The sequence below is a fragment of the Hypomesus transpacificus genome, chromosome 23, assembly GCF_021917145.1.
Source record: "Hypomesus transpacificus isolate Combined female chromosome 23, fHypTra1, whole genome shotgun sequence".
In the NCBI taxonomy this organism is placed as follows: domain Eukaryota; kingdom Metazoa; phylum Chordata; class Actinopteri; order Osmeriformes; family Osmeridae; genus Hypomesus; species Hypomesus transpacificus.
The window spans coordinates 15,203,370-15,209,575 of record NC_061082.1 but is presented as its reverse complement, the minus strand read 5'-3'; the positions used below and the strand labels follow the sequence as shown (position 1 = coordinate 15,209,575).

The 6,206-nt window shown below is 44.1% G+C and overlaps 1 protein-coding gene across 1 annotated transcript in view; it reads right to left on the bottom strand.

Moving 5' to 3' along the window:
- si:ch211-218d20.15 overlaps window positions 1–6,206 on the bottom strand; it is a 57,439-nt gene that overhangs the window by 44,309 nt on the left and 6,924 nt on the right. The gene's annotated exons all lie outside the window — the stretch shown is intronic.

The window sequence follows — 6,206 nt, the reverse complement described above, 5'->3', positions numbered from 1 at the left end:
CATTCGGGCTCATTCCACCCGAGGAATGGCAGCCTCAGCGGCCATCCTCAGGGGTGTAGGAGTAGAGGAGATTTGTGAAGCAGCGTCTTGGTCATCGCCTTCACCATTTGTGTGATATTATCTGTTGGACGTTTCCTCCTCATCTTTTGCGCATTCTGTCCTGGATGGTGGATCAGGTTGTCATGGCTGGTGGATCAGGTGTAGCGAGATGACAACTTGCAAGGTTCTTGTGGGCCCTAGATGAGAGTTGTTTGTTGATTATATCGCCAAATGTGGGACAGGCAGACATTCTCAGTTGAGATGTCTTTATTGTATGTATTCTGTTGCCCCTCTAGCTTAGCTGTTGTGCAGACGAGAGAAACAACATGAGTTTTTAAGTAAACTTCCCCTGTTTTTTCTACCCTGGACGGCTCTCTGTGTCACAGTAGCGGCCTGATCGGGAGGACAGACCCTGTGTATTTTTTTTAACATCAGCAGGTCTGTCCTCGGTGCCTTGTGAGATTGAGTCTTTTTAGATTTAGTCTCGCTGGGGGTATATCTGGCCTCGCTCGCCCCGCCTAAACCATTAGGAGCAGAGCTCCCCTATTTGGCGGAACTCCACAAAATAGAACAATAGTTAATGGAGGTAACTCCAGTTCTATGAGTGGAGCGGAGCCCCATAGGGTTGCAGGCCCAGCTCGACTTATTCAACCCGGCTGTATTTAACACTTTTGGGAGGATGAGTGACGGCTGTCACCCCCTTATATAGGGCACCTGTGTGAGGGACAGGTGTGTATACATACACACACGTTTTGATCTTCAGTCAATGGAGTTACCTCCATTAACTATCGTTGCGCATTAGGCACGTAAATAACAGGACAAATTAATACAACGAGACATAACTACTTGTATACTGTAGGTATGCAGACTTAATTTATATAAGTTTAAACATATTTAACAACATATTACCTACACAAAAATAAGTAAATGAACTAATGGCCAAGACCGCAGACCTTGGCCTCTCGCTCGCACACACGCTCTCTCTCGCACCGTCGCGCTCTCTGCGCATGGCGGTGTAAAATGAACGACAACAATAAACAAATGCTGAGTTCTGATCAAGAGTTTTGTGCAAGCAATTTAAGGTTGCGATTCTTGTCCCAAATATGGCAGGCTTCATTCAGTGATTGAAACAAATATTATTGACATTAATTGAAGTTTTACATTATAGAACCGACATTGAACGCTCCGAGCGAGTTGTGCTGTGGTAAACATGGAGATGTAGTCTCCAGTTGCTAGTTTTTGAATGGTAAGCTAACTCTAGCTTACATAGCTTACACACTACTTTAGCTGTAGGCTCAACAAGTTTACCATCAACTGACCAAAATCCGAAATATTTCCAGACATCACTCTTTAGATTTTTGGGGGGGGTTACATATGGAGTTAGATTAGTTTCGTAATTCAAACAAACGTAACAAGATTTAAACAACAGTACTGTAACACAATCCAAACAAACGTAAAACGATTCAAACAAACGTAACACGATTCACACAAACGTAACACGATTCACAAATTTTGCTCTCCTCTCTGTCCCCCCCCCCCCCACACACATTCCCTGTGGTGTGGGGGGTTTGAGCTGTCAGGACCTGCTTGGTCGTCGGTCTGCCTACGCTGAACCAGGTCGTCACCCGGAATCCAGTCTCCATGACGGCCAACAGCGAGTTTCCCTGTCCCATCCAACGTCTATAAAGCCGAACAATGGATTTTGGTGTTTCAAAACCCATTGACACTGTATGACTATGTTTAGCTTGTGTTCTGCTCCCTCTCTCTTACCAACCGTCTCTGGAGGAGGGGATCCCTCTCTGAATTGCTCCTCCCAAGGTTTCTTCCATTTTTTCTTCCGGTGGGAGTTTTTCTGGGAGTTTTTCCTTGTCTTCCTTGAGGGTTTAGGTTGGTTGAGGGGCAGTTCTATGGGCGCATGTGAAGCCCTCTGTGACATGCTTGCGTGTAAAAAGGGCTATACAAATACATTTGATTTGATTTGATTTGAAATGTATTTCATGATTCACAAATAATGTAACGCGATTCAAAAATGTTTTCGTGATTCACAAATGTAATATTATGTAATATCATAATATTTCACCTACATGCTACCAGACGACATTGCTCGTGATCTGAAGGAGACGATGTCCGTCATTATGGCAGGTTGTTGAAGAGCACATAGACACGTTAATGTGATTTTCTAAAATTGGAAGAGACAATCTGATAGGCTGCAGAGGATGTCTTTTAGAAAAAATGCATTTGTGAATCTAAGCGCGTCAGGAAAGTTTAAAAAATCCACACCAACGAATGCAGGGATTCACACCAACGAATGCAGGGATTCACACCAACGAATGCAGGGATTTGTAACTTGTGTTTGTCAGGTTGCAAACAAATGTAATAGAGTCATTTACTTGTGAATCGCGTTACATTTGTGAATCACGAAATACATTTGTGAATCACGAAATACATTTATGAATCGTGTTACGTTTGTTTGAATCGTGTTACGTTTGTTTGTTTGAATCGTATTATGTTTGTATGAATCGTGTTACGTTTGTTTGGATCGTGTTAAGTTTGTTTGAATCGTGTTGCATTTGTTTGTTTAAATTATGAAACTAATCTAACTCCATATATCTATGCGTTGTTGCTAACGTGTGCTGACGTTGTGACTGTCTGTACGTGAGAGAGACGCATGAGTGACCGAGATGGAGAGCAGGGAAAGGAAATGCAGCCAAACAAATACGCTGCGTGTTTTAAATAACGTAAACAATTTTTTTTTAAGAATAACGAAATGCAATATGTGGCGTCCGGTGTTGATTCTGTGGCGCACCACCACAAATTTGTCTGTGTGGGAAGCACTGGGACCTCCGAAACAAAAGCATGTTTGGCCCTAAATGTTTTATTCAAATACAAAACCCCACCATCAATATTAAATCAAACAATGTAACATAAATAAAAGCATAGAACCCGTCTCCTAAATAGCTTTCCTGCTATTGATAAATCAGCCATAGCGGCACCTTCCTTGATGCCTGTAGAGTATTCTTATCATGACCTAAAACAAGAACATTTCCATAAAAAATAAAACTGAGAAAATACATTGTTATTGCATTTGGTGTTGTTAGCATTGGTAATGAATATAATATTAACAACAAAATAACGTGACAAAAGTTATTGAGTCATCCAAGGTTGTAGCTACATTCTATGGAAGCTTCGACGGCTCTGGTTTAGCTGAACATCCTGCAAACATGGCCGTCCCTCTCAACTAATTAGGTGCATTCGCTGTCCGTCCATGCCAATCAGGGACGGCACTCTGAACAGCATCGCCATCCATGCTCTATGCTCCCCCTATCGCCCTCCGTCCATGCTTATCAGGGATGGCATTCTGAACAGCATCGCCGTCCATGCTCTATGCTCCCCCTAGCGACGGACGTCCCTGCTGTTCAGGGATTCAAAGATCAAGCAGCCATTGCCGTCCGTCCATGGACGTCTATATGGAAGTCCATGACGCTCTGAGGGATTTAGCCCCTACTGCAGGGTGGTGACTTAGAAAGGTTCAGCAAAGGCAACTATGCCAATAAATAAGAAGGGTATACCAGAGAATGTCTAATAAAGAGAGAACACCCACTCTAGGGAAACTTCCGGGTTCTGAACTGGTTGCAGTTCCACTCAAGTTGCATATGAGGGCGCTAACGGTCGAGTGCAGAATGAATGGAGGTCTATGGAGCTATACCCCTCAAAATCCACTTTTCTCAGGATATGATTTTTTGTCTAGTAATTTGAACTCTGAAATCGAAAGGGGAGGCAAAAAAAATACACACCACTGGGTGTTATATATATTTTTTAAAGTCGCCTTTCTGTTCTAAAAAGCCTTTGAAAATGGCATTGACGTCACACACATCGTACGACCAGAGCTACTGCTTGACGGCAAGCTCTGGTTACTTCCACTTTACTCTCGAGGCATCGACAACACAGCTGACAGGTTAGGCTCTCCCTGTCAATACACATGCTAGAAAGAGTTTTGGCTTGCTAATGTTGTTGCTAATGTTGCTAATGCTCTGACATTCTGGTTCTGCTTCGGATGCCATCAAGCGTGATCTCTGGTCGTAGCCAGTCCTTCACTAACCAGCAGAATGCTAGCGTGTTGGACACAACGACTTACCATGTAAGAAATTAAAAGGACATAAGTTCTCGTTCATTCAACTTTTGACCTGTAATCTATGTTGAACATGCAAAAACTACAATCAAATCTGAGATTTATCAACAACAATCAGGCGAAAGAGACAAATTTAGCCGTTTAGCTCCATAGACTCCCATTCATTTTGCACTCGACCGCGATCACTCCCACTCTGGTGGAACTGATCGCTCTGGTGGAACTGCTACAAAATTCGGTACAATGGGGCTTAATAGGGAGTGGGCAGGCTCTCCTTAAACAGGCTCTGGGTATACCTTGCTTCAAAGTGATACCTGAATATTTTCATCAGTTTTCCAGGTCATCTTGAAACACAAAGAACAATGAGACTTTTTATTCAATTGTATAAAGTATTTTCTTAGTTTAAAGTAGCCTATATGTTGACAAGGCTTTTTATTACTTAATTCTCTCCTTCTGGCTTCCCCAATGTTATAGGTTCAATATACTGTCTCCATTGATGTATCCAGGCCCACTGGAAGACTCAAGGGGTGACTGCCTGGTGCCCCCAGGGTTGAAAAAGCATTTCTAAAATGCCCTCTAAAGTGGCAAAAATGAGACCCAGTGCCCTACTGTATGCCATTCTCATTGGGAAATATTCCTGAGTGCCCAGGGTGCCCCTTATCGCAATAAATGATAGTGTGCCCTCTATAATAATGTCTTAATGAGTGCCTTTTTAGTAGAGAAAACGTGATGCAGTACCCTGTATGGTGCCCTTACAATGGTCTAAACTTGACTGTTCCTGTGCGCTTACTTCCAAAGAAAAAGGGTGCTGTTATGAAGTTCCCTTTATGCTGCCCCTACATGACAGTGTCCCAAATGGTGCCCTTTCCAAAAGAGAAACAAGATGCTGTGCCCAACAGGGCATGCTTTCCCAAAGTGAGGCTGTGATAACACTTAGGGTGTCGTGGACTGAAGAGACCCCATGTTGTACAGTAGCAGCCCTGCCACTGTCCATGCCCCATCCAAATACAAATTTCAATTGCTGCCGCATTCTTTTTTTGGCTATTAATCTCAACCTCCTGTGGAAAATATCGGCCAGTGATGTATTTACCAGTCAGAAAATGTTCAGACAGCTCATCAAATTACACTCATTATCAGTCGGCCTAAATGCCTTCGTTATGTTAAGTAGATTTGGTAGGCCTACAATTTACGGTCATCAAAGGTTTGAAAAGTAACCCCCCCCACCCCCCCGCCGTGTTAATTGCAGAAATATTGCCCTTTTTGGGATAAAAAAAAAAAACAATCAATTTACACAGCTAAAAATAACACCACTCTGCTGGTTTACGCTCTGCTTTTGCGACATAACTCCTCTTTTCGATGATCGCCTGATCTGGGCTGCTTCTGTATTCCGTGTGCGCGCGCAATCCAAGCTTATTGAGGTCTATCTTAAATTAGCATTGCTTGTTAGCCCACATGTTGTTGTTTGCCCACATTGCTGCAGTCTCCTGGTCGTGTAGATTCACCCTCTACAACATCCGGAAGATCAGGAGATACCTGTCTGAGCACTCCATCCAGCTGCTAGTCCAAGCACTTGTCCTCTCCAAGTTGGACTACTGCAACTCGCTGCTCGCTGGTCTCCCAGCATGCGCAACCTGCCCTCTTCAGAGGATTCAGAACGCAGCGGCCTGCCTGGTCTACAATCTACCCAGATGCTCCCATGTTCCCCCGCTCCTCATCTCTGTCCACTGGCTACCCATCACGGCCCGTATCAGATTCAAGACCCTGGTACTGACTTTCCGAGCAGTGAACGGGACTGCACCCGACTACATCAAGTCTCTCCTGCAGCCTTACACCCCCACCCGCCACCTACGGTCTTCTTCAGACAACCGCCTGGTGGTCCCACCGCTCAAGACTGCCCGGTCTCAACATAAGCTCTTCTCCTGTCTGGCCTCCCAGTGGTGGAACTCCCCACCTACATCAGAGACACTGACTGTCTCTCCACCTTCAAAAAAAGGCTCAAGACGCACTTGTTCCGGGAGTACAACGGTACTTAGGAATGGTT